This window comes from Salmo salar, chromosome ssa01 (genome assembly GCF_905237065.1).
Source record: "Salmo salar chromosome ssa01, Ssal_v3.1, whole genome shotgun sequence".
Taxonomy (NCBI): Eukaryota; Metazoa; Chordata; class Actinopteri; order Salmoniformes; family Salmonidae; genus Salmo; species Salmo salar.
In genome coordinates this window covers 84086570-84113716 of record NC_059442.1, presented here as the reverse complement: position 1 = coordinate 84113716, position 27147 = coordinate 84086570, and the positions used below count along the sequence as shown (strand labels likewise).

The window sequence follows — 27147 nt, the reverse complement described above, 5'->3', positions numbered from 1 at the left end:
ATTCCACAATAAGTTTTATCACAGGGGACAATTTTAAAATTCATCATTGTGGTCTGTATAAAAATATCGGATGGACCTCTGCCTGTAAGAAGAGAGCGGCGTTCTCTTTCATTTATTTACAATTCAATCTTTCAGAAACTCCCTCTATATGTAGCATCATTAATTAAGAATCATAAGTTAACAAATCCATTCACAGGAATGGATAACACTAGAGATCCCTCCAGTCTCCACAGATTTGGGAAAATCTGTGTTTAGTTTTTTTGCCCCTAATTTGTGGAACAATATGCAGAGTTCACTACAGTTAGAGTTGCTGGTGCCACTTAGGCAGTTTAAATAATTGATTGCGGACCTCTATGTAGTTGAATGTGATTGATTTTATTGAATATGTTAACTTTTGTTTATTGTGCTGAATTATATTGTTTTATACACATATTGTCACATCCTGACCAGTAAAATAGGTTGTTTGTTATTGTAGTTTGGTCAGGGCGTGGCAGGGGGTGTTTGTTTTATGTGTTTCGGGGTTTTTGGTTTATGTTCTATGTTAAAATATTTCTATGTCCGTGTCTAGTTTTTCTATTTCTATGTTTAGGGTTTTTGTTTGACCTTCAATTGGAGGCAGCTGTTTCTTTTTGCCTCTGATTGGAGGTCCTATTTAGTAGAGGTTTTTCAACTTGTGTTTGTGGGTGGTTGTTTTCAGTCTAGTGTTTTGTACCTGACGGAACTGTTAAGCTGTCGTTCGTTTCTTGTTTTGTTTACGTGTTCAATAAAAGTAAAAAATGAGCACTCAACCTGCTGCGCCTTGGTCTACGCCCTTCGATGTCATTTACGCATGTGTATGTTGTTTTAATATTCTGTTCTTATTGTAATGTGTACAGGGCTCTCTTGTAAAATAGATTTTTAATCTCAATATGACTCCCTGTTTAAATAAAGGTTTAAAAAACAACAGCACCTGGCTGTCATCGAAGCCTTGTCTGGCAGCGAAACAGTTAATTCAGACTAATTTACTGGCTTTTTAAAAAACATAGATGATATGGCTGACTTGCTTTAACAAATGTGGTTTCTACTGACAATTTAGATGTACAAACTATTGTACAAGGGAATGATGAGCACATAAGAGGCAATCCGTAATTTAGATTAAGACATTAATGAGCGATCGAAGATTGACGTAGTTAATATAACTATTTATTCAGCACTTTTGAAATGTACATGGACAGAATTCAGAACATGGAACGTTCTTACAATATTCTCCCTGTCCACCAACTCAGAACCGTAGGATAAATAATGGTGGCATATAAGCAGACGATGAAAGATCATATGACATTTCTCTAAAACAGGCTATAGACTACATGTGTGCCACCAACTCAGAACAGTAGGCTAAGATATGAGGGGAAAGGGACCCAATTATTAGGGTGAGGTACATGGGCTACTAACAGCTTACTACACAACATACACTTAGTATTACTTTCTTAGCTACAGTATACATACTGTATCTCCCTGGCATATTTGTTACGTGCCTCCTAGTAGGAGGGAGGTGCAGGAATCAGGAGCAGGAGAGCAAGGAAGTCCCAATGGCACAATCGTTTATTTAAGGAGTCCCAACTCAACAACAACATGGGGGGAAACACACCCAAACGAAGTCGCCACACACAGGGAAAGTAACGCAACACACGGAGGAGAAACCTCTACTCCTAAACACATTTCAAAATGATACAACTACTGTGTGAAAAAAAACCCCGTGGTGCAGACACGTGCCCCTCACAAAGTAACACAACCAAACAATCCCGCACAAAGACTAGCAGGCAGCGGAGGTAAATAAACCCACCGAAATCAACTAATGGGACACAGGTGTGACAAAACAGACAGACACAAATGAAAAGGAAAAATGGATCTGTGGCAGCTAGTAGGCCGGCGACGACGACCGCCGATCACCGCCCGAACAGGGAGAGGAGCCACCTTCGGTGGAAGTCGTGACAATATTACATAATTTATACAGCACCATACAATATATTTTTGCACTTGTTATGCTGTGCTCACTTGAACAGGAAGGTGGTGTGGCGGTCCTTCTTGTGGGCAAATTTTGTCATCAAAATTTGTCATCAAAGTCTGGCATTCTCTGGATTATGGTGCTTTCAAGACAACTGGGGAAAAAACAAGGTTGAATCATGACTTCAGATATTTTCAGTTCGTAGCTCTAGAAAGAGGCCTGAGTTCCCTACTTGGAATGCCAATGTATCCAACATTTTCTGGCCCATGGTGTTGCATGTGAATGTTTATCCTTTTAAGCTTGGAAAAGAGACCCTTAAACCTGGACTTGGACCACACACCCTCTCCAATGAATAGCAGGCTAGTGATTGCTTTTGCAATGCTTGCAGTTCACCACTGATTCCTTCCAAACCATTCATTGTTGAATTTGTGATTTCCAACTTGTTGTGTAAAGTTTATGTCCAATAGCCGATGAGCACAGATGCGTTTTATCTATAATTTATCTTCCTATGACAATGATTGAAAAGGATTTGCCAGTAGATTGTCGACTTGATTCATGATGATGACTGCTTGTTTAGCTAAGATTTTGTCCAATCAAGCTATGGTAGATATAACGTGATTTGACGTAATTTTATCTGTGGCCAATTACCTTGAGCCTTCTCGGATGGGCACTTTTGATGTAAATCTATGGCAGCACTCAAGGGGCTTGAACATTCTAGGACTCTGTAGATTTCTGCAGTGACGTAGTGTCCCATGAGTGACAGAACACTGAGCCAATCCCAGCGCAACTAGAGAATATTACCAATCCCTACGCTCTGTATTTCCCTCTGGCTGCCACATCACAGAAAGCACTGTGCTTGGCTGAAACACCTACATTTAGGAGCTGCCTTACTCAAGAATACAAAAAAGAGACTGTTTGTATGCTTCTTTATTTTTTTTTTACATTGTTTGCAAACTGATATGTGACATGTATTAATGCCAAAATAACATGCTAAACAAGCTTTGCCCCACCTGCCCTGAATGATGGGTTGCAACTGATTACATAATTTCATATGAACAAGTCCAGAGAAGAACACAGGGAAATAAATCCCACTAATGACACCATCAGGCAGAGAGCAATGTTTAACCGGCTGACAAATAAATTAAAGGGGTGCCTGCGACTACAGGTCCAATACAACCTGCATTCTCAGGCTGGGTTTGGTCAGAAACGTTGCTGGGTTGGGGTCAGAAATGACGTCTACTATGTTTGGCCACTGACATAATGCATCAGCCTGCTCACGTTTTAATGTCGGTGCACCTTTCCTAATTTTGCATGGGTACACTGGGAGATGGGGAAAAGATATATCAAAATGTGTCTTGATACAAATACAAGATACTCTAAAAACAAATGTATCCAATGTATCCAATGTATCAAACTAAAACACTATAAAAAATGGTGTAGAAAAGTATTTTGTATTTTGAAAATAGAAATTACAGGTCTTGAAATATATTGTTACAAATTACATTTGATTATAGTTCAGGCCAGTGTAACACAAATTCCAAAATACTAAAAAGTAATTCAAAAGTAATTAAATGCGTACACTACCGGTCAAAAGTTTTAGAACACCTACTCATTCAAGGGTTTTTCTTTATTTTTACTATTTTCTACATTGTAGAATAATAGTGAAGACATCAAAACTATGAAATAACACATATGGAATCATGTAGTAACCAAAAAAGTGTTAAACAAATCAAAATATATTTTATATTTGAAATTCTTCAAACAGCCACCCTTTGGCTTGATGACAGATTTGAACACTCTTGGCATTCTCTCAACCGACTTCACCTGGAATGCTTTTGCAACAGTCTTGAAGGAGTTTCCGCATATGCTGAGCACTTGTTGGCTGCTTTTCCTTCACTCTGTGGTCCGACTCATCCCAAACCATCTCAATTTGATTGTGGTCAGGGGATTGTGGAGGCCATGTCATCTGATGCAGCACTCCATCACTCTCCTTCTTGGTAAAATAGCCTTACACAGCCTGGAGGTGTGTTGGGTCATTGTCCTGTTGTCCCACTAATCCCAAACTAGATGGGATGGAGTATCGCTGCAGAATGCTGTGGTAGCCATGCTGGTTAAGTATGCCTTGAGTTCTAAATAAATCACAGACAGTGTCACCAGCAAAGTACCCCCACAGCATAACACCTCCTCCTCCATGCTTTACGGTGGGAAATACACATGCGGAGATCATCCATTCACCCACACCGTGTCTCATAAAGACCCGGCAGGTTGGAAACAAAAATCTCCAATTTGGACACCAGACCAAAGGACAAATTTCCACCGGTCTAATGTCCATTGCTCATGTTTCTTGACTCAAGCATCTCTTCTTCTTATTGGTGTCCTTTAGTAGTGGTTTCTTTGCAGCAATTCAACCATGAAGGCCTGATTCACGCAATCTCCTCTGAACAGTTTATGTTGAGATGTGTCTGCTACTTGAACTCTGTGAAGCATTTATTTGGGCTGCAATTTCTGAGGCTAGTAACTCTAATGAACTTGTCCTCTGCAGCAGAGGTAACTCTGCGTCTTCCATTCCTGTGGCGGTCCTTATATGAGCCAGTATCACCATTGCACTTGATGGTTTTTGTGACTGCACTGGAAGAAACTTTCAAAGTTCTTGACATTTTCTGGATTGACTGACCGTCATGTCTTAAAGTAATGCTGGACTGTCATTTTTCTTCGCTTATTTCAGCTGTTCTTGTCATAATATGGACTTGGTCTTTTACCAAATAGGGCTATCTTCTGTATACCTTGTCATAACAAAACTTATTGGCTCAAACGCATTAAGAAAGAAAGACATTTCACAAATTAACTTTTAAGAAGGCACACCAGTTAATTTAAATCATTCCAGGTGAATACCTCATGACGCTGGTTGTGAGAATGCCAAGAGTGTGCAAGGCTGTCATAAAGACAAAGAGTGGCTATTTGAAGAATGTCAAATATAAAACATATTTTGATTTGTTTATCACTTTTTTGGTAACTACATGATTTCATATGTGGTATTTCATAGATTTGATGTCTTCACTGCTATTCTAAAATGTAGAAAATAGTAAAAATAAAGAAAAAACGTTGAATGAGTAGGTGTTCTAAAACGTTTGACCCGATAGTGTATTTCAAATACAATACATGCTGCCCAGCTCTGGGTACATAAAAAATATCCCTTGAAGGGGACACCAGTCACACGGAGTTGGACTTTAAACCCAAGTATGCCCTCAAGTCAGTCATTGTTGAAGTGATGTTTAATGTACTACGAGAGTTTCCATCAGTATTGCACTTTCAGTCATGTCCGGTAAATAGTTGTCTGTGTGGCTACTGGACTATAATCTCAACCTAGCAGTTCACTGGCACAGCCGATGAACAGTAAGTGGTAGTTTTTCATCTATTTCTTTGTTGAAATGAGCTTTACAGTCTGGGCATTGACAGTGCTGGCTGTGGTGGTGGAGTGGGATCGAGTAAACCATGAAAGTACATATCTAGTGACATTGCAGCCTAAAAATGTTTCAAGGGGCTCTTTGCAGTTTTGGGTGTAAAAAACTAGTCAATACTATTTACTCTCCAAAGAGAGTAATTTATGGAGTAATTTCTGGTCACTCACATGCAAATTGACAGACATCGATGAGCATAGTCTCACGTTTGCCTCTCTTGCTCTGCTACATCTGTAGACATCACTGTTTGTGACACTATCACCAGTCTGAATGTCTTGGTAGCACTTTAGAATAACTTTCCATTGATATGCCACTAATAGATCATTTGTAGGGCATGTGTTCTGTCTTTCTCACTCTTGCACTGTCTCTCCATATTTAAAAAAACATTGTTTGTGAATGAGCAACAGGGTGAGCGTCATGCCTCATCAGGCAGTCTAAACAACGCCGCACAGCGCTGCGTTCCTAACTGATCACTGTGTTGGCTGCATGTCACAGACCTTTGAATACTATTTCCAGCAGCATATCACCCTGCATCCCACTGCTGGCTTGCTTCTGAAGCTAAGCAGGGTGGGTCCTGGTCAGTGCCTGAATGGAAGACCAGATGCTGCTGGAAGTGGTAATGGGGTGCCAGTAGGGAGCACTGCTTAAAGGATATAGCAACGCCCCAGTGAAGGAGACATTGTGTAGGGTGCTGTTTTTTTGGATAGGACATTAAAATGAGTGTGACTCCCTGTGGTCACTAGAGATCCCATGTAACTTATCGTAACAGTAGGGGTTTTAACTTCTTTGGGATAGGGGGCAGTATTTTCACGGCCGGATAAAAAACGTACCCGATTTAATCTGGTTACTACTCCTGCCCAGAAACTAGAATATGCATATAAGTAGTAGATTTGGATAGAAAACACTCTAAAGTTTCTAAAACTGTTTGAATGGTGTCTGTGAGTATAACAGAACTCATATGGCAGGCCAAAACCTGAGAAGATTCCATACAGGAAGTGCCCTGTCCATGATGGTATGGGAATTTAGCCAGGACACCAGGCTTAACCTGTTGAGGAGTTATACTGCTACACCATCAAAAAGTTATACTGCTACACCATCGAGAGCATCCTGATCGGTTGCATCACCGACGGTATGGCAACTGCTCGGCATCCGACCGTAAGGCGCTACAGAGGGTAGTGCGTACGGCCCAGTATGTCACTGGGGCCAAGCTTCTTGACATCCAGCACCTATATACTGTCAAAGACTGCAGTCACCCAAGACTATTCTCTCTGTTCCGCACGAAAAGACCTACCAAGCACCAAGTCTAGGTCCAAAAGGCTCCTTAACCTGTCTGGGCTAGGGGGCAGTATTTTCACGGTCGGATGAAAAATGTACCCAATTTAAACAGGTTACTACTCTGGCCCAGAAACTAGAATATGCATATTATTAGTAGATTTGGATAGGAAACACTCTGAAGTTTCTAAAACTGTTTGAATGGTGTCTGTGATTATAACAGAACTCATATGGCAGGCAAAAACCTGAGAAGATTCCAAGCAGGAAGTGAAAATGTTTTGAATTGTAGTTCTTCTTTTGATTCTCTATCGAAGCTACAGTGTCTGTGGGGTGACGTTGCACTTCCTAAGGCTTCCATTGGCTGTCTAAAGCCTTCAGAAAGTGGTTTGAGCATTTTCCTGTCACTGGGCAGATAATAGAAGCTCAGTTACTGAGTGGTCTGCCTGCCAACAAAGGGATTGGATATGCTCGGTCCCGCGAGCGCGCCCCTCCTTATTTTTCTTCTTGAATGAATATGCTATTGTCCGGTTGGAATATTATCGCAATTCTACGTTAAAAATACCATAAAGATTGATTTTAAACAGTGTTTGACATGCTTCTAAATAAGGTCATGGAACATTTTGACTTTTCGTCTCTCGTTCCGCTCTCGCATCATGCTTTTGGATAGTGACCTGAACGCACGACCAAAACGGAGGTATTTGGACATAAATATGGATTATTTGGAACAAAAACAACATTTCTTGTGGAAGTAGCAGTCCTGGGAGTGCATTCTGACGAAGACCAGCAAAGGTAATACAATATTTCTAATACTAATTCTGAGTTTAGGTTGCACCGAATTTGGCGGGTGTCTGAATAGCTCACCGTGATGGCTGAGCTATGTACTCAGAATATTGAAAAATGTATATATATTTTTTTTAAGCTATTTCAAAATCTGACACAGTGGTTGCATAAAGGAGTAGTCTATCTATAATTGTTATGTATTTTGTTAACGTTTATGATGAGTATTTTTGTAAATTGATGTGCACATTCACCGGACGTTTTGGTGGGAATACATTTTCTGAACATACACGCCCCAATGTAAAATGCTGTTTTTGGATATAAATATGAACTTTATCGAAAAAAACATACATGTATTGTGTAACATAATGTCCTAGGAGTGTCATCTGATGAAGATCGTCAAAGGTTAGTGCTTCATTTAGCTGTGTTTTGGGTTTTATTGACACATGTCCTTGCTGGAAAATGGCTGTGTGATTATTTTTGTCTATGTACTCTCCTAACATAATCTAATGTTTTGCTTTCGGTGTAAAGCCTTTTTGAAATCGGACAATGTGGTTACATCAAGGAGACGTGTATCTTTAAAATGGTGTAAAAATAGTTGTATGTTTGAGAAAGTTGAATTATGACATTTTGTTGTTTTTGAATTTGCCGCCCTGATATTTCACTGGCTGTGTCCCGCAGGTGGGATTCTAGCGTCCCACCTAGCCCATAGAAGTTAACAGGTTCTACCCCCAAGCCATAAGACTGCTGAACAATGAATCAAATGGCCACCTGGACTATTTACATTGACCCCCCTCCCTTTTGTACACTGCTGCTACTCACTGTTTATTATCTATGCATAGTCACTTCACCCCCACCTACATATACAAATTACCTCGACTAACCTGTACCCCCACACATTGACTCGGCACATGTACCCCACTGTATATAGCCTCATTATCATTATTTTATTGTGTTACTTTATTTTTAAAAATTTACTTTCATATTTTTGAAAATATTTTCTTAACTCTATTTCTTGAACTGCATTGTTGATTAAGGGCTTGTAAGTAACCATTTCACGGTAAGGTCTACACATGTTGTATTTGGCACATGTGACAAATATAATTTGATTTGATAAAATATTATATTTTCTCAGTCAACTTACCTTGTAAAAATTAGTTTTAATAAATAATAATCATAATAAATACATTTAGTGTTTGCTTTAGTCTACCTGGAGTGACATAGGGGTGGGCTTTGCTCTTCTGCAACCATTATATTAGTTCCATTGCACCAGGCAAGCTCAATCAAGCCCAGATACAGTATTTGAAATTATTTTGAATACTATTTGAACCCAGGTCTGGTGTGTTGTTAATGAGTATTCTCATCCACCACCATATAAATTAAAACAATTCCCTGAGCTCTGCTCTGACTTAACTGCATGGATGGAAAGCTCTCTCTCTCATCATAACAATCTCATGAAGAATTTCTAGTTCATGCTAAAGTACGTAGCATACTTTTTCAAAGTGTTCTGTGAATCTGCTGATTAGGGCTCCGTCCCAAATGGCACCTTATTTCCTGATATATTTCATTTGGGCCCTGGTCATAAGTAGTGCACTCTATAGAGAATAGAGTGCAATTTGGGTCATATACTTAGGGGTCGTTCCAATATGTCTAAACCAAGCTGGTACACTCCAAAGCCACAGAGACACTTAGAGTGAATGGTATTTTTAGTACAGCTGGGGCTGGAATCAGATCAGTTCAATTCAAGTATTTCCAAAATAGAGAGAGGGAGAGAGAAAAAAAAGTGGTGAAACTATTTTCGCCCGCTGCAACCAAACCGTTTACACAAACATTATGCACAGATGAAAGATCGGGATATGAAAATGTTGATCATATTTCTTCACACGACATTCTAAGAACAATAACTACTCAATGATGTAATATGTGTATAAAAAAAACAAGATGTAAAGAAAATGTAAAACTAAATTAGACAAACTCAAGAGACAAGTTTGAACCCAAGAGCGGTCCGGCCTTTTCAATTCAATTTCAATAACTGTGACAACACATGCCCCAGTCTTTTATTGAGATGCAGAAGAAGCTCTTTATACCTATATCCAACGGCTAGTAAACAGCAGTGCAAATGGATCTAGGAAATAGTGTTTTGTTGGTCAATTGCAGGCACTTACATTTTATAGGTTCAAACTCTTAAGGGTGGCACCCATAAAATCAAGTGTTTACAAACCTTTTAAAACACATCATTTGTGATTAGAGTTAAATAGGTTAATATAGTTTGTTAAGTTGTTTGTTTAATTGTTGTTTATTAAATGCACTGTTAACCAAGAGGCTTTGAAATGAGCGCTGTTAGGCATACATTAATGACTTAATTCACCTGGTGATGTAAAGTATTAGGCCTACATTTTACAATACTATTACATAATGAATCATATGGTTACAACCAATGTTATTGATGGTTGTTGTTGGATGGAATAAATACAGACAAGAAACAGAAAACAAAACAATGGAAGCAAGAAGTAATAGAAAAACGAAACAGCAGGAACGAGATGTGAAACGCAACAGAACACAAAAGAAAACAGAAGCCTCAGAAGCTGATGCTTAAACGTAAACTTTTTAGAATGTAGCTCTTTTGTTGACGTAGTTTAACGTAATTGCACATGGTTAAAGGGTACATGTTTAGATGTTCACAATAGTTCACACCTGGCACATTTAGCCCTATCCTAACCTCATCAAGTGGCATTGATTATTTCCTGTAAAAATTCTCCATCAACCTGTCAAAGATCTTAAACTTTTTTATCACCAAACCAATGTAATTTCTTAAGATGGGTCAACTCAGCCACCAGAGGAATATATATTTAAACCTCCAAATTCAAGGTTTACTTTTGTTCCACTTTACTTGGTCTGTCTCAAGTGCAGAGTGCCAATATTGCGTGATCATTGCATCCTTTAGGTCATCTTAGACAAATCTCGTTTTCGCATATATCACTACAAAGTTTTTGCTTATCCGTTTAACATGCATCCATGTGCTTTTACTGAGAAAAAGTACATCAGCTGTCTCAATTTGTTTCCCAAAGTTGTTAATAAAGGTAACAAACAACAGGGAACCTAAAACGGATCCTTGTGGCACACCTGAGAACAACTCTACGGTGTCCGACTTACAACCAGCTTAACACACTGTGTTTCATTTGACATGTAGTTCACAAACCACTCCAGAGCATGACCAGTAATCTCAACACACTTTAATCTCTACACCAAGACAGTATAGTCCACATTGTCAAATGCCTTTGGCAAGTCTATGAATACAGACACACAATGCAGCTTCCTATCCAGGGCACAGTGAACATCATTCAAAACCTTCAACGTTTCCGTGACAAGGCTATGGCAAGATTTGAAACCTAATTGCATACCACTCAAAATATTGTTTTCCTGGAGGTAGGCCTTAAACTGCTTATTGATTAGGGACTCCAATACCTTTGTCAGAACAGACAACTTAGATATGGGCCGATAGTTATACAGTAGAGTGGGATCTCCTTGCAAAAGATGTAGGACAAATGCTGATTTCCACAACCTGGGGATTACAATACATTCTAGGGTGAGGTTTAAAGTGCATGTTACGGGGGAGCAATGGTGTCTGCAGCTAATTGTATTAGGCAGGGGTCTAGCTCATCAGGGTCACAGGATTTTTTAACATTAACAGCTAGCTAGCTGCAAACGAGTGGCTACTGTTACCTAACGCCTCTGTCCCGAACCAAGCACCAGCTATCCTTGAGGTAGCTTTGAGCTAGGCCCATATACCAGCTAATTCTAGTGCTACAATACCTCCTTTGCCAATTGGCCTGGACCCTTTATTGTCGACACGGAGCCCCGCCGATCCATCACGACTGGACTGCCGACGTGAATGTGGCATCAACAGGCTGTTCTGTTATGATGTCGCTGAAGAACCATCTACTAGCCCCGGCCAACTAGCTTTTCTGAACGCTGTGTCCCCTGCTCGCCTTGCGTAGTAGTGGCTACCGAACAGCACCCTGACTCACCTATTGCTGCTCTTTTGACCCTATGATCACTCGGCTACACAGCTGATGCTCCCTGGACTGTTTCAATAACACAGAACCTCATTTTTTTTACCTGTCGGCCCCAGCATCGAACTCAGGTCCTGTATGTACCTAACGGACCCGCTCTGCCCATTCATCGCCATTTAGCCGTTGATGTCTTAGCTCTCCTGATCAACACCTGTGAATGCTTTATGCCTTTCTCTAATGTCATTATGCCTTGTCTTCTGCTGTCTTGGCAAGTTTTTACTGTTTTATTTCACTGTAGAGCCTTCAGTCCCGCTCAAAATGCCTTAGATAGCTCTTTCATCCCATCCCACATACATGCGGAGACCTCACCTGGCCTAACTTGTCCCTCCAGAGACGAAACCTCTCTAATCGTCACTCAACGCCTAGGTTTACCTTCACTGGACTCACATCCTACCATACCCTTGTCTGTACATTATGCCTTGAATCTATTCTATCACACCCAGAAATCTGCTCCTTTTATTCTCTGTCCCCAAAGCACAAGATGACCAGTTCTTATACCCTTTATCCGTACCCTTATCCTACTCCACCTCTGTTCCTCTGGTGATGTAGAGGTTAACCCTGGCCCTGTAGCCCCCAGTTCCACTCCAATCCCCCAGGCGCGATAATTTGTTGACTTCTGTAACCGTAAAAGCCTTGGTTTCATGCATGTTATCAGAAGCCTCCTCCCTAAGTTTGTTTTATTCACTGCTTTAGCACACTCCGCCAACCCTGATGTCCTAGCCGTGTCTGAATTCTGGCTTAGGAAGGCCAACAAACATTCTGAAATTTCCATCCCCAACTACAACATTTTCCACCAAGATAGAACTGGAAGGATATTGACCTCATTCCGTCAGTAGAGGATGCCTGGTTATTCTTTAAAAGTTAGGAACCAATACACACAGGCAGTTAGGAAAGAAACGGGCGGGCCTCCTTCACTCATGCTGCCAAGCATACCCTTGTAAAACTGACTATCCTACCGATCCTTGACTTCGGCGATGTCATTTACAAAATAGCCTCCAACACTCTACTCAGCAAACTGGATGTAGTCTATCACAGTGCCATCCGTTTTGTCTCCAAAGCCCCATATGCCTCCCACCACTGCGACCTGTATGCTCTCTTTGTCTGGCCCTCGCTTCATATTCGTCGCCAAACACACTGGCTCCAGGTCATCTATAAGTCTTTGCTAGGTAAAGCCCCGCCTTATCTCAGCTCACTGGTCACCATAGCAGCACCCACCTGTAGCACACGCTCCAGCAGGTATATTTCACTGGTCACCCCCAAAGACAACTCCTCTTTGGGTGCCTTTCCTTTCAGTTCTCTGCTGTCAATGACTGGAACGAATTGCAAAAATCACTGAAGCTGGAGACTTATATTTCCATCACTAACTTTAAGCATCAGCTGTCAGAGCAGCTTACCGATCATTGCACCTGTACATAGCCCATCTGTAAATAGCCCACCCAACTACCTCATCCCCATATTGTTATTTATTTTTGTGCTCCTTTGCACCCCAGTATCTCTACTTGTACATTCATCTTCTGCACATCTATCACTCCAGTGTTTAATTGCTAAATTGTAGTTATTTTGCCACTATGGCCTACTTATTGCCTTATCTCCCTAATCTTACTACATTTGCACACACTGTATATATACTTTTCTATTGTGTTATTGACTGTACGTTTGTTTATCCCATGTGTAACTCTGTGTTGTTTGTGTCGCACTGCTTTGCTCTATCTTGGCCAGATCGCAGTTGTAAATGACTTGTTCTCAACTAGCCTACCTGGTTAAATAAAGGTAAAAACATTTTTTTTAAAAAGGCCTTCTGCTTACCCGACCTAGAATTCCCTGCAATCAGATGTATTACCTCCCAAGAGAATTCTCGTCAGTTATCGTCACAGCTCTGTACATTCCCCCTCAAGCAGACACCAAGGCGGCCCTCAAGGAACTTCACTCTCTATGTAAACTGGAAACCATATATCCTGAGGCTGCATTTATTGTAGCTGAGGATTTTAACAAATCAAATTTGAGAACAAGGCTATCTAAATTCTCTCAGCATATTGATTGCACTACGCGTGGGGGTAATACACTCGATCACTGCTACACTAACTTACGTGATGCATACAAATCCCTCCCCCGCACTCCCTTCTGCAAATCCAAACACAATGCCATCTTGCTCCTACCATCTTATAGACAGAAACTCAAACAGGATGTACCAGTGACTAGAACCATTCAACGCTGGTCTGACCAATCGGAATCCACGCTTAAAGATTGTTTTGACCACACAGACTGGGATATGTTTCCGGTCAGCCTCAGAGAACAACATCGATCTATATGCTGACTCGGTGAGTGAGTTGATAAAGAAGTGCATTGGACACATTGTACCCACTGTGACTATTAAAACCTCCCCTAACCAGTAACCATAGATGGATGGCGGCATTTGTGCAAAACTGAAAGCGCGAACCACCACATTTAACCATGGAAAGAGATCTGGGAATATGGCTGAATATAAACAGTGTAGTTATTCCCTCAACAAGGCAATCAAACAAGCGAAATGCCAGTACACAGACAAAGTGGAGTGGCAATTCAACGGCTCAGACATGTGACGTGTGTGGCAGGGTCCACAGGAAATCACAGACTATAAAAAGAAAACCAGCCACGTCACGGCCACCGACGTCACACTTCCAGACATACTAAACACCTTCTTTGCCCGCTTTGAGGATAATACAGTGCCACCGTTGTGGCTCGCTAAGGACTCTCCTTCTCCGGAGAGTCCTTAGGAGGGGGGCTCTCCTTCTACATGGCCAACGTGAGCAAAACATTTAAACGTGTTAACCCACGCAAGGCTGCTGGCCCAGACGGCATCCATAGCCGCGTCCTCAGAGCATGCGCAGACCAGCTGGCTGGTGTGTTTATGGATATATTCAATCGCTCCCTATCCCAGTCTGCTGTCCCCACATGCTTCAAGATGGCCACCATTGTTCCTGTACCCAAGAAGGCAAAGATAACTGAACTAAATGACTACCGCCCCATAGCACTCACTTCTGTCATCATGAAGTGCTTTGATAGACTCGTCAAGGATCAAATCACCTCCACCTTACCGGCCACCCTAGACCCACCTCAGTTTGCATACCGCCACAAAAGGTCCACAGACGATGCAATCGCCATCACACTGCATACTGCCCTATCCTATCTGGACAAGAGGAATACCTACAGTTGAAGTCAGAAGTTTACATACACCTTAGCCAAATACATTTAAATTTAAACACATTTCCTGACATTTAATCCATTTAAACACTCCCTGTCTTAGGTCAGTTAGGATCACCACTTTATTTTAAGAATGTGAAATGTCAGAATAATAGTAGAGAGAATTATTTATTTTTGCTTTTGTTTCTTTCATCACATTCCCAGTGGGTCAGAAATGTACATAAACTCAATTAGTATGTGGTAGCATTGCCTTTAAATTGTTTAACTTGGGTCAAACGTTTCAGGTAGCCTTCCACAAGCTTCCCACATTAAGTTGGGTGAATTCCTCCTGACAGAGCTAGTGTAACTGAGTCAGGTTTGTAGGCCACCTTGCTCACACACGCTTTTTCAGTTCTGCCCACACATTTTCTATAGGTTTGAGGTCAGGGCTTTGTGATGGTCACTCCAATACCTTGGCTTTATTGTCCTTAAGCCATTTTGTCACAACTTTGGAAGTATGCTTGGGGTCATTGTCCATTTGGAAGAACCACTTGTGACCAATCTTTAACTTCCTGACTGATGTCATGAGATGTTGCTTCAATATATCCACGTAATTTTCCTCCCTCATGATGCCAGATATTTTGTGAAGTGCACCAGTCCCTCTTGCATCAAAGCACCCCCACAGCATGATGCTGCCACCCCCGTGCCTCACGGTTGGGCTGGTGTTCTTCGGCTTGAAAGCCACTCATTTTCCCTCCAAACATGACAATGGTCATTATGGCCAAACAGTTCTATTTTTGTTTCATCAGACCAGAGGACATTTCTCCAAAAAGTACGATCTTTGTCCCCATGTGCAGTTGCAAACCGTAGTCTGGCTTTGTTATGACGGTTTTGGAGCAGTAGCTTCTTCCTTGCTGAGCTGCCTTATGTCGATATAGGACTTGTTTTACTGTGGATATAGATCCTTTTGCACCTGTTTCCTCCAGCATCTTCACAAGGTCCTTTGCTGCTGTTCTGGGATTGATTTGCGCTTTTGCACCAAGGTACGTTCATCTCTAGGAGACAGAATGTGTCTCCTTCCTGAGCGGTATGACGGCTTCGTGGTCCCATGGTGTTTATACTTGCGTACTATTGTTTGTACAGATGAACGTGGTACCTTCAGGCATTTGGAAATTGCTCCCAAGGATGAACCAGACTTGTGGAGGTCTATAATCTTTTCTGAGGTCCTGGCTGATTTCTTTTGATTTTCCCATGATGTCAAGCAAAGAAGCACTGACTTTTAACCTGTTAGGGCTAGGGGGCAGTATTGACACGGCTGGATAAAAAATGTACCCGATTTAATCTGGTTACTACTCCTGCCCAGTAACTAGAATATGCATATAATTATTGGCTTTGGATAGAAAACACCCTAAAGTTTCTAAAACTGTTTGAATGGTGTCTGTGAGTATAACAGAACTCATATGGCAGGCAAAAACCTGAGAAGATTTCATGCAGGAAGTGGCCTGTCTGACAAGGTGTTGTTCTTCTTGTCTCTGTTTATTGAAGAGTGAGGATCTTAGCTGTAACGTGACACTTCCTACGGCTGCCATAGGCTCTCAGAAGGCGGCAAAATGCTGAATCGTGGCTTTGCAGGCTCTGGCTGAAAAAAAGTAGCGCGTTTGGGTAGTGGCTGGTTACAGTACTGTGAGACTCAGGCTCGTGCCCGCGTCGACTGAAAGCTTTGTTTTCTTTCCTCTGTTTAGCTAAATGGAGATTCCCGGTCGGAATATTATCGCTTTTTTACGAGAAAAATGGCATAAAAATGGATTTTAAACAGCGGTTGACATGCTTCGAAGTACGGTAATGGAATATTTCGATTTTTTTGTCACGAATTGCGCCATGCGCGCGACCCTGATTTACCATTTCGGATAGTTTCTGGAACGCACGAACAAAACGCCGCTATTCGGATATAACGATGGATTATTTTGGACCAAACCAACATTTGTTATTGAAGTAACAGTCCTGGGAGTGCATTCTGACGAAGACAACAAAAGGTAATCAAACTTTTGTAATAGTAAATCTGATTTTGGTGAAGGCTAAACTTGCCGGGTGTCTAAATAGCTAGCCCGTGATGGCTGGGCTATGTACTTAGAATATTGCAAAATGTGCTTTCACCAAAAAGCTATTTTAAAATCGGACATATCGAGTGCATAGAGGAGTTCTGTATCTATAATTCTTAAAATAATTGTTATGCTTTTTGTGAACGTTTATCATGAGTAATTTAGTAAATTGTTAGTAAATTCCCCGGAAGTTTGCGGGGGGTATGCTAGTTCTGAACGTCACATGCCAATGTAAAAAGCTGGTTTTTGATATAAATATGAACTTGATTGAAGAAAACATGCATGTATTGTATAACATAATGTCCTAGGGTTGTCATCTGATGAAGATCGTCAAAGGTTAGTGCTTCAATTAGCTGTGTTTTGGGTTTTTGTGACATATCTCCTTGCTTGGGAAATGGCTGTGTGGTTATTTTTGTCTATGTACTCTCCTAACATAATCTAATGTTTTGCTTTCGCTGTAAATCCTTTTTGAAATCGGACAATGTGGTTACATTAAGGAGAAGTGTATGTTTAAAATGGTGTAAAATAGTCGTATGTTTGAGAAATTGAAAATGTGACATTTTTGCTGTTTTGTATTTCGCGCCATGCTATTTCACTGGCTGTTTAATAGTGTGAGACGGTCATGTCCCACCTTGCCCAGAGAAGTTAAAGGATTTTGGGATATGAGTGATGGCCATATGACTTCCATATTCCAACCTGAGGATTCAACTGTGAAGATTTTCACAGACAGCGGTCCCAAACCCCTTTATCATGCAAAACTCAGGAGTTTTTCTCCTGTGCTGCGTATGAGAGAATGGCTTAAGATACAGCTAGCGCTCTGTCAAATTGAACAGGCCCTGAGTGGTACAACCGTGCCAGGCTATGCCTTGGAAGAGCTTGTGTGGGGGCGCAATGATTTGAAAGCCATAAGGATCTCTTCAATGGCGTATAACCCCAACTCCAAAGTGACAATTTTAGCATGTGAACAATTTGATAGTACAAATGCGACGAAGTCTGTCAGTTCATATGTATTTTCCAAAGCCTGCAAGGATGTAAACTTTTTTATGCCAGTGTTTAGCTTTAAATAGATTGATTACCCCATATTCATAACCCTGGACAGTCTTTTCCAAAATCGTGAACAATTACGTCGCTGGCCGCTTCTATCCTTAAGACATACCCAGGATCTACATGCAAGACGTTTGATCTATCCATGGAGTGAAAACTTACGGAGCCTTGACGGATCGTGCAAGAGAGCATGTCTTGACGAGGGGGAATTGGAAACTGACGGGGGGTCAGGGACAACCCTATAACCGGGCCCTTTATCTGTAAGAAAGGAATAGTAATAATGTTAAGTAATTATAGCATGTTTAAAAAGGTCTGTACTAAATATTATGAATTAAATAAAGGGATTTAAAAGCTGAATCTCACCTTTAACGAAGGGACTCTGTCTTTTCGTTCTATCATCATGCCATCCGGAAAGACGTGTCCGTGCGCGGGGGGTGTGCGTGTGCGGGGCATGTATGTGTGTGTGTTTCAAAACAAAAAGAGGGTGGGGGTGTGTGTCTCTGCATGGGGCGTTTGAAACCAAAAAGGTGTGTGAGGCTGTTTAGGATTGTGTGTGCGTCTCTTCAATTGGGTTTGGCACTTTCGTTTTATTACCCCACAAGCCTTTCAAAATACGTATTTATCTCACCCCCAATGATGTGGGGGCTAAAATGTCAAACAACCCAGACAGAATATATCTCGTCTCGACAACCTCCTATAGTTTAAAACAAATGTTATTTCTAATCAGCGCCCCCAAGCTGTGCTATGAAGCATAAATGCAATACCGGCAGACAGAATATGTCGAGACACCCGCCTGTGGTTTTTTGGGGTCTCTAGACATTCTGGGGTACTATATGACCATTTTTGCATACAGGATGTCGCCCGAAAAAACGGCACCCCCGCTCTGTAAACTCATTACAGAATATCTCTCCTTAGAGCCACGACCGCGGAGCGAGGCTAGTGAAACAGATACTAGCCATTCTGTACGAACGGCAAAAGCGCAACTCCAGACACCAGGCCCAACATCCCAGAGGAGTTATTATCCCAGAACAGCTAAAAGATCATCTGTGAATCCGTCCTAATGGAGCTTTCTGAAGGTGAGTTAGTGAAAATAATATATTAGATTTGGAGGTATTTTCAAGGAATTGTATGTATATTACAATGTGATATTATTGTAATATTAAACAGGAGTTATATGTTTTTTTAAACCGGGGACAGCAATTTTTTAGGTAATATGTCAAATGCTCGTATTCTTATAAGTTAAAATGTATCTATTTCGTATAAATATAGGTTAATATTATATAACGTTTGCAGGTTATCAATCTTTTACCCAGTTGCTCCGGGGAATAAATTATTTGGAACAGCCTTCGTTAGAAGGGGATTCAGTGGAGCAAAATGCATGCAGCCAGTCCCCATCACACTATTGTCGATGTAAGTCCAATAATAAAATCCATAAGAATATTTATACATTAAAAACAAAAAGTGTGCACCCTATATTAAAAGCTATTTTTGTGTTTACAGCTGACAGACCGCAAAGAAGGATCACGGCTGCATTATGTACTCTGAACGACTACGGAGGAGACGATGCTATTCTCCCGTTCTGTACGAACGTTTTTTCAAACAATGCGGTGTTTTATGTGATGATACTTGATACTCTGAACGAACTGTTAGACACGGCAAGAGATTATGGCGAACCTCGTGATGTCTTACATTTGTACATTTGTGGAGATAGCATGCAAAACACTGTATCTCTTATTTTACCCAATGGCGAAGCAGATTTTGAACAATTTATAGCCCTGCTGGAACGACTTGTTCAATCACATTTATCTGTCATAGCCGATAGGACCCTCGAGCTTGTGGTGCAAATAATATGTCAACCCCTGGGTGGTGGGGGGCAGAGAAGGAAACTAGATAGCCTTATGCAATCAGAAATCATAAACAATAAAAGGGCATACCTCATAAACGTTCACAATCCCGGTAATAAGCTATGCTTTGCAATAGGCCTAGCACATTTACTCAACCCTGGATGTACGGATCTAGCGGCGTTACAAAAGGCTAGAGAGCTCCAAATGGCCGTGTGTCTAGGTATAGAGGATGCGGTGGCATTCTCTGACATAGTCAAATTTGAAAACTTTCTGAACATCAAGATTGTGGTTTTGTACCTAATGCAGCTCTCTTGAAATTCCAAAACACCCCAGAACCTCATCCTCAGATTCTGTACTTTTATGTGCAAAACGACTATAATTATGCTATTACCAACATCACAGCGTTTTTAGGCGCACCATATGTGTCCAGCCTGTCATACAGGCTACACCCGAAAGGGGGGGGCACTCGTACCGTTATAACTGTTCAGTATGTCTGGATGAAAATTGTCCGATGCATCCCTTAAACCTGACACCCTGTGCGGATTGTCACTGCACATGTCGTTTGGCCTACTGCTACGAAAAACACAAAATTGAAACATGCACCCCAAGGCCTGTAAATCTGTAAGCAGTTGTGACATTAACAAGAAATGTCCAAAATGTCAGTGCAATTACAACCTTAAAATAAACAGCCCTAAACCTCATGTGTGTGGAATCATACATTGCCCAATTTGTAAAGGGCCTTTGAAAAGCAGAGACGCTGAAGTGGTTCAAGAAGTGCCACACGAATGTTATATTCAGCCCTTGGCTGAATATGAACATTCAGAGAAATACATTTTTTATGATTTTGAGACTAATCAGCAATCAGGTGTTCATTTGCCTATTTTTGTATCTACCATGACTTTCAAGGGTGATACGTGGTCGGCAGAGGGGCCCAATTGTGCACTCCTCTTTCTAAAATACTTCAGAAAACCCCAGGACAGAAACTTCACGTTTATAGCGCACAATTCTAGAGCCTATGATTCATACCTTCTTTTGAATCCTCTGATACAGCAAGGCGTTGCACCCAGTGTCATAGCTCAAGGTAATAAAATCTTGTGTTTTGTAGACCCCGCCTTCAACCAGAGATACATTGACAGTTTAAGTTTCTTACCCATGAGATTGGCTCAAATGCCTGAGGCCTTGGGTTTTGAGAACTCTGTGAAATGCTGGTTTCCCCATTTTTCACATCTGAGGAGAATCTACATTGTATTGGATCTTATCCCAGATCCTAAATGTACGGGTGTGATCAGATGTCTCCCAAAGAGCGAGAGAGATTCATGACATGGTACGAGACAGTATGTCACAGCACTTTTGATTTCCACAAAGAGATGGAGTCATACTGTGACAACGATGTAGTTATACTTCGTGAAGGATGCCTCAGATTCAGAGAAGAGGTAATCAAAGAGGCAGGCATTGGTCCCTGGAGTTGTACAACTATTGCATCTGCATGCATGAGTACCTATCGTACACACTTTCTACCTACAGCATCTATAGCTATCCCCTCACCTGAAAACTACCGACGCCAATTCAAGTCATACTCTAGTGGTTCCATTCAGTGGTTGAAGTACTTGACCCAGGATAAAGACATTTTTATTCAACATGCTTTGAATAGGGGTGAGAAGGCGTTTGGGCCTTATCATGTAGATGGATACACACAGATTGACGGTGTTGAGACCGTGTTTGAGTACAACGGTTGTTTCTTCCACTGTTGTAAATATTGCTTTGTGCCACAGGCCATGTGTGTGACTTTTGGGGAAATGTGCCAAGAGTTTCAAGACAAATTGGAATCTTTACAGGCTACTTACGTGTTCAAAGTGAATGTGACGTGGGAGCATGAGTGGACCACACTCAAAAAGTCTGATCCTCATGTTTGAGCCTTCCTTTCCAGCTTTGACACACCAGAACCCTTGGAACCACGACAAGCCTTGTATGGAGGCCGTACCAATGCTTTGACATTGTGGTATGTAGCGCAACCCGACGAGACAATAGGATATGTAGATTTTACATCCCTTTATCCTCATGTAATGAGTTCCTCATGCTATCCTATGGGGCATCCTGAAATTATTCACCGCGACTTTGACTTACCCCAAAACTATTTTGGTCTGATCAAAGCAACTGTCTACCCTCCTAGGGGTTTGTTTATACCAGTGTTGCCTTACAAGGGACCTCAAGGAAAACTTTTCTTTCCCCTTTGTCACACCTGCAGTGAAAACAACAACCAGGAAAAGCCTTGTGACCACTCAGATCAAGAAAGAGCCCTGACAGGTGTATGGGTCACAGTTGAATTCTCTAAGGCTCTAGAGATGGGGTATCGTGTGGCCAAAATCTTTGAAGTGTGGAACTTTTCCAGGAAATCAGACACTCTTTAAAAAGAGTACATCAAGACCTTCTTGAGATGCAAGCAAATGGCTTCAGGCTATCCTGCATCGGTCACAGATCAAGAGAGCAAAGACAAGTACATTCAAGACTATCACGACAGAGAAGGCATACTTCTTGACCCTGACAGAATAGAGGTCAACAAAACCAAAATAAACGTGTCGAAATTGTACTTAAACTCTCTTTGGGGGATGCTTTCGCAGAGATGCAATATGCTAACAATGTTGATCATTAACCTGTCTGGGAACCTCGGACGCTTGCGTCCCACCCTAGTCAACAGCCAGTGGAATCGCGTCGCGCGAAATACAAATACCTCATAAATGCTATAACTTCAATTTCTCAAACATATGACTATTTTACACCATTTTATAGATACACCTCTCCTGAATCGAACCACGTTGTCCGATTTCAAAAAGGCTTTACAGCAAAAGCAAAACACTAGATTATGTTAGGAGAGTACCGTGCCAAAAAAATCACACTGCCATTTTCAAAGCAACTAGCATGCATCACAAATACCCAAAACACAGCTAAATGCAGCACTAACTTTGACATTGACAATCTTCATCAGATGACACTCCTAGGACATCATGTTACACAATACATGCATTTTTTGTTCGATAAAGTTCATATATAAAAGCAGCATTTTACATTGGTGCGTGACGTTCAGAAAATATTTTCCCTCAAATGCTTCCGGTGGATCAGCGCTACAATTTACAAAATTACTATTCGAAAACATTGTTCAAATTTAATATTGTCATTCAAAGAATTATAGATTAACATCTCGTGAATGCAACCGCATTTCCAGATTTCAAAATAACTTTACTGGGAAATCACACTTTGCAATAAACGAGGTGGTATGCTCAGAAAAATAGGCTTGGCGATACATGTTAGCGCCATCTTGGAAACATCTAAAATCAAATATACTATTGTAAATATTCCCTTACCTTTGATTATCTTCATCAGAAGGCACTTCCAGGAATCCCAGGTCCACAACAAATGTAGTTTTGTTCGAAAAAGTTAATAATTTATGTTCCAATAACTCCTTCTTGTTAGCGCATTCCGAAGGCTACTCATAATGTACGAGGTGCGCTGGACTTGTCGTCACGAATGTGCAAAAAATATATATTTACGTTCGTTCAAACATGTCAAACGTTGTATAACATAAATCTTTAGGGCCTTTTTCAACCAGAGCTTCAATAATATTCAAGGCGGACAATTGCATTGTCTTACTAAACGTTTCGGAACAAAAGGGTACCCATGGGCGCCCGCATCATAGTAGTAATGGCCCTCCCTCTATGACCAACTTTCCAAGCCTCTCTTTCGGTCAGTTTCTACCATAGAAGACTCAAACCACTTTGTAAAGACTGTTGACGTTTAGTGGAAGCCTTAGGAAGTGGTAAATGAATCCTAACTCACGGTGTGTTTTATAGGCAAAGTGTAGAAGGTGATTCCACAAATCAGATTTCCACTTCCTGCATGGAATCTTCTCAGGTTTTGGTCTGCCATATGAGTTCTGTTATACTCACAGACACCATTCAAAAAGTTTTAGAAACTTTGGAGTGTTTTCTATCCAAATCTACTAATTATATGCATATTCTAGTTACTGGGCAGGAGTAGTAACCAGATTAAATCGGGTACGTTTTTTATCTGGCCGTGCAAATACAGCCCCCTATCCCCAATAGGTTTTAAGGACCCCGAAGAATAAGGAATGCCCCACTTACTAAAAGATTCAGGGTAGTCTATGACAAGAGACTACTTTTACCTGATGGGACCACATTGCCCTTTGGCTACTGACTTATGCTACAAGCCTCAGTGTGTCTTAAAGCTTAAGATATAATGGCTGCTGTAGAAGGCTTTGACACCCGGTTGCAACTACCATTTTCGGCCTTAATCGCAGGCCCCTCCAACAGTGGTAAAATTTGTTTTGTAAAAAGTATTTTAGAGAATTCTGAACATGTGTTATCTCAGAAGCCTGACAATATTGTATGGTGTTATTCGTGTTATCAACCTTTGTATGATGAACTGTTGAAGAAAATAAAAATCAAGTTTGTTGAAGGAATACCTGAATCCCTGTCTGATGATGAACTTTTACCTCCTCATAAAAACAATCTGCTGGTTTTGGACGATATGCTATTTGCAGGTAGCGAACATCCTGAAATTGCACGAGCTTTTACCCAATATACTCATCATAGAAACCTGTCCGTGCTTTACTTGGTGCAGAATGTGTTTCAACAAGGTAAAAATAGCCGTACCATTAGTTTGAACGCCAATTACATGGTTTTGTTCAAAAACCCTAGAGACAAACTACAAATTAACACTCTAGCTCAGCAGATGTACCCGGGAAGGAAATCCTACTTTATGGAGAGCTATGAGGACGCAACCAAAGCGCCATTTTCTTATTTAATCGTGGATTTAAAAGCAAATACTCCAGACCACCTGAGGCTCCGAACCGGCCTGTTCCCGTATGAGTGGCTGGCTGCGTACATTCCTAAAAAGTAGCCACTATGTCTCTGCGTTTAAAAAGAAACCTGCCCCTCTTGAGAAGCCTAGTTGGGGCTACAGCTAAAGAACGGAAGGCCATCTTGGGTCACTGTTCTTCAGATCTCATATTATCCCTATGTGAGATTGCTTTGAATCTTCTCAAAGGACGCATTCCACTCACCCTGACCCAATAAAAAAAAATAAAGAGACAAAAGACTGCGATCAAACTCTTTGCCAATAAAAGGGCCAGTCTTCAAAAGAAAAGACATAGCATACAACAGTCTGGGGGTTTTCTTCTGCCTTTGCTAACTATAGCTGTGCCCTTCATCATCAGCCTTATTGTTGCCAGACGTGGGGGTTGAACAGAGTGTGATGGCAAATAAAATGTACTTGGTGCCTCAACAAGAGTTGGATAGACTTAAAAAAACAAATGCAGGGTCCTGAAAATTTCAGACAAACAGCGGAAAATGATTTGGATATGGCCATGAATGATATTTTGAACCGAAAAGGTTGAACCCCTATGATAAGGTCCAGAAATACACAAACCTCTTACAAAGGTATTTGGCCTTGGATAAACAAGGTGAGAGAGAGACCAACCATTTAACGCTTTCCCTACTGGAAACTTTAAAAGATGACGCGCCTAGAGATAGCCAAGCCCCTGTAATGCCTGTACCTGCGATCTTACCGGCTAAATATCAAATGCATGTCGAAGATAATTTTATGCATGATATGTTGACACATGTTCCGGCACGTAACAGGAATTACGAACAAGCTAATAGACTCAAAGGGGACCGCTACTTGGAATGCCAAAGGAGAATTTATCCTTCAGGGTGCTGTTGTCAAGGGTTCACATATGCTTGACTTGCTTAAAAGTACCACAGCATCCCACAAGGTTGCTGATGACAGAAGACCTCCAGGGTGGCATCAGTTTCTTAAGGCCCTGGGAATCCTCAACATTCCCCTCTCGGGTGTAACCAACTATAAGCTTCGTCAACAGATTCAAGCTTTAAAACAAAAACCTTCAATGAGCTACAGCATCCCTAAAGATGTCCCAACAACCCCTCCCCCCTATGAAAGGGATGATGATAACTCATTTATCCCCATGAACGCCTCCGGACCTTTTCCTAATCCTGATCTCTCGGGGTGGTTAGACTTTTGAATGACTTTTGAATGACTATGACTAAATTCAATACATTTTATTAGAAAAATTAAGCAATTTAACATTTGTGGCATTCTTGAAACATTTGACGTGAGCATACGCCTTGATTACATGGTCTTAAAGGACACATATTTGAACACTTTTGATATTTTCTAACAAAACAAGCTACAATGTTATCATTACTTCTTAAATCATCATTATAAAGAGACATAACATCTTCAAAAGAAACTCCCCGGGCTCTATGGCATAGGTAGAATACACAGTGTTGACCACATGTAGTGGAAAGGTTATCTTGCACTTGTTTGATGCTGTAGTATATCTTTGATCCATTTTTGGTCAAAAAATCTTTAATAGATTTGGGGAAATGTGAAAAACCGGGGGGAAAGCCATAGGAATCAAAAAAAGTTGAGATTTTTCTTCCTCCTTCATCTTTCACAGCTAGCCAATGTTCACCCGGCATGTGTTTAGGATGGGTATTGACAATAAACATGGCCGGCCGCTCTGGCCATTTCTCAATAGGTAATTCATCACAAGCCCACGCTCCACAAAATTGTTTTCCAATCAAGCGGGTAATGAGCCCCTGCAACTCTTGGGTATTCATGTCTTTGCTCAACGATCCTTAATAATAATCCACTAAGACCTGTCTTAGGGCATTCACTTCCAAGATTGAATCAGAGCATGCATAAACAATCATGCTAACTGTACAGGCTAAAGGTGTACGGAAACGCATTTTCAGCCTGAGGTTACCTTGGGACACCACAGACAGATTTCCTGAGGTGTCATCATCAGGGGATAAATTGAAAGCATACAATGTGTAACCCTCTACAAGATCATTTCTGTCAATAGGTAAAGAGAGATCTTTTAGATGCCTCCCGGTAGCCAGGAATAGATTGTAAAATTCTTGCACAGATATGTTGTTATTAAATTGCGGTTGGAAAGCCTTAGCAGGGACCTGACGTCCATCCTGACAGAGAGCTACATACTCTGCATTGAAGTGTTGAAAATTAAATGGGTTTTTATGTAAGCTGCCCATATTAGAGGCGTGATCAACCAAACCTATAACCATGTAGCGGGGTAAAGGGCCTAGAAAAAAGTTTTCTTGACTGCAGATTCTACTGCCCACAGGTATGCTAAAGGTTTTCATGGTAATTCTTTGGAAAGGGTAAAGGGCATTTCCATTAATCAAAACCTGTGCGTGACCCAGACGAACTGCCGGAGATACAGACACTTTTTTAATAAAAAGCGTTGCCCCCAACACTTTTAAACTAAAGTCACCGTCTTGGGCAGACATCAGACAAAACTCATCCTTATTTAGTCTTAAATTTTAGTCTTAAATCAACCGAATTTAAGAGTAAACGTTCTTGAAAGAAAATGTCAGAGTG

General features: G+C 41.1%; 1 protein-coding gene across 1 annotated transcript in view; it reads left to right on the top strand.

The window, feature by feature from the left end:
• The first annotated feature begins 5272 nt into the window (after window positions 1–5272).
• Window positions 5273–27147, top strand: part of LOC106611875 (inward rectifier potassium channel 16-like) — an 85928-nt gene continuing 64053 nt past the window's right edge. Inside the window, exon 1 of the mRNA XM_014212517.2 lies at window positions 5273–5377. The gene's annotated coding sequence lies outside the window, so the exon portion shown is untranslated. The remainder of the gene's footprint in view (window positions 5378–27147) is intronic.